Here is a 2,473-nt window from a genome sequence, read left to right as displayed (position 1 = left end):
TTTTTTCTCCGGAACCGGGAACCGAACTCACGACCTTGCGCTTGCCAGGCAGGCGCTTTTGCCGCTGAGCTAAATCCCCAGCCCCGGTCTTACATGTTTTTATACATCACTTGACACACACTGTACCTGTCTACTAAGGATACAAAAACATATTTTAGTGTATTCTAGCTGCTGAACAAAAATTATGTCACTGAATTCTTACCTCCCTATGAGACAGATATTCTAAGAAACAAGAATAGTAATGTTCAAATAGCTTGAGTAGAATGCACAGGTAATAAATTACACGTATGACTCAAAGCTCTGTGTACTTTTCACAGTGCCATACTGCCTGTGAGGAGCTGAAAGTCTACTGGAAAATTTAATGGGTAGGCTCTTGCAGAAATCTCTAAAATTGAGTTAAGTATATAAAAGAAGTGGATTTTTCCTGTTTTGAAATAGTGATATCCTCTTCACCTACTCGTCTCCACTGAAGAAAAATGAACAAGTAAAACAAAACCAAAATGCACACACACACATTGCTTAAGAAACAAAACAGAAATGTCAAAATGTTGTTAAACTATTTATTCACAATGAAAACAAATTCAGGTTGTCACTGTCTTTCAAAACATATATATGTTATATATACGTTTTATATATGTTTGTATGGTTATACATTCATAGTGGGATAGAAAACCATGGTAGGATGACCTTTCAGACTGGGTTTATATATTTAAAAAGATATACTTTTTAAAAATTTCATGGAAATATGTAATAGTGGTCATAGAAGTAGATTAATACTCACCTAGGAAAGACAAAATGCTGTAGACAGCTATAAATGTCACAGTTTTTCAATTATAGTGTATCTCCAATTACATTAAGATACATATTTTGAAAATTTCCCATACAGTTTCAACCATGTTAGAGTTTTGTAATTCCATTGCTACTTAATTTACATAGACACACCAATTTTAAAGAAGTATTTGTTTAACTACTTCAGCAGAAGTTTAAACAAACAAACATACAACAAAGAATGAATCCTAAGCGCTCCTTATAAGGAATTTTTGTTATAACCTGTGGTATTTTAGAATTTTTCTTGTCCCTGTGTCTTGAGAGTCACCTTGACTAATAGGTCCAGTTAAATATAATTAATAAGAAACCAGATTGTGATGAATTTGTATTTTGACTTTTTTGGCTTGAGAGGCAACTAAAATGATTTGACTTTACCTCCAGATACCTAGTATTTCTGGTGTCTTGTAATATATGTTTATCAAAAAGGGCAAGAAAATTACATTCTCCGTTTTGGGAAAGAAACTAGCAGTCATGCTTATTTAGTTTTAATTCAGTACCACTAGCAAGATTATTGAGAACATGTTAATTTTTTAAAAATTTAAGGATTTTTTTCTTGTGTATCCCAGTAGACCGCAAAATCTACTTTTCTTCAAGATTAAAGCCTGCAGTGAAAATCATTCTTATTTTTAATAATTTCAAAAATCCTCCAAACCGGACACGCCTGTGAAAAAGGGAGGCATCATTAATTGGCATCGTACCTGAAGATCGTTGGGGAATTTTAAAGGATTTGATCTGTTGCTCCCAGCTAGTTACCGCGCAGTGTCACAAAGAGCCGCTTTTTTAGGCTGGGAGGTGAGTTTAAGAGCTGTTTGTTGTTCCGAGCCCTTTCCGGAGAGGATCACTGTTTGACAAGTTCTATTTTAAATCGCGCCTGTGTGAGCAGGTGTCAGCCTCTTTCATGGCTGTGGAAAAAGCCCCGTTACCCTCCATCTGAATCCTTCCCGGGCCGTGCAGAATCGTCCCTCCCGGTGCGTTTTTCTGCTTTGCCAGCCACTTTTCCTTGGGGAAATTCCAGGCGGGGCAGGCGGACAGGACCGCAGGAAGAGGTCGTCTGCCACTCCCCTACCTTACGAGGCACGTGGCCCTGGCAGCAGCAGCAGCTGGATGCAACCGCGAGGATGACGAACCTCCTGCTGGCAGAAGGATACACAGTAGAGGAAAGGAGGAGGTGGCAGCAGAGGCAAGACACGCTCACCGTGTCCTTCCCCGCAGGGAGAAGCCAGCCTCAAGGGAGCAGCACAAGGAAGCCGCCTCCCGCCCCGCCCCTGCCGGCGTGCCCCAGTGTCTGGCAGCCTCCCCATGCACCTGCTCACCTTTCTCCCCGTTCGGGGTGGTTGGGGGAGGGCCGAGGGGTGCCGGGGCGGGCGGGTGGAAGGAGAAGGAGGGCAGGGCGACGGAGGGGGGCGCACGAGGGCTCCGCCCCCGGAGCCTCTGCGCAGGCGCAGTGGCCGCTACCGCAGGCAGGGGGCGGCAACATGGCGGAGTGAGCGGCGGCGTCGGGGCTTCACAACAACAGTGGCGCCCGTAGCAGCGGCGGCGGCAGCGTCCACAGCGTCGGCCACAGCCTCCGCGCCGGCACTGTCCGCGCCGTGGCCAGCCGCTCGCACCGCAGGGCTTTCCCGAGCGGCGGCAGCATCTCCGCGGG

At 45.1% G+C, this 2,473-nt stretch overlaps 1 long non-coding RNA gene across 2 annotated transcripts in view; it reads right to left on the bottom strand.

The window, feature by feature from the left end:
- LOC102006378 overlaps positions 1-2,466 on the bottom strand; it is a 61,538-nt gene extending 59,072 nt beyond the window's left edge. Inside the window, exons 1-2 of one of the 2 annotated variants that reach the window (XR_261463.2) lie at positions 2,142-2,466; positions 1,527-1,958 (exon numbers count right to left, since the gene is read on the bottom strand). This is a non-coding gene — a long non-coding RNA (uncharacterized LOC102006378). Of the gene's footprint in view, positions 1-1,526; positions 2,107-2,141 lie in introns of those variants that run through there. The other variant, XR_001234572.1, reaches the window with a different exon arrangement.
- Between the last annotated feature and the right edge of the window lie 7 nt (positions 2,467-2,473).

The sequence above is a fragment of the Chinchilla lanigera genome, unplaced genomic scaffold, assembly GCF_000276665.1.
Source record: "Chinchilla lanigera isolate Chin_1 unplaced genomic scaffold, ChiLan1.0 scaffold00030, whole genome shotgun sequence".
NCBI lineage: Eukaryota > Metazoa > Chordata > Mammalia > Rodentia > Chinchillidae > Chinchilla > Chinchilla lanigera.
Note: the sequence above shows the minus strand (reverse complement) of the source record. Positions and strands in the feature narration are given on the sequence as shown.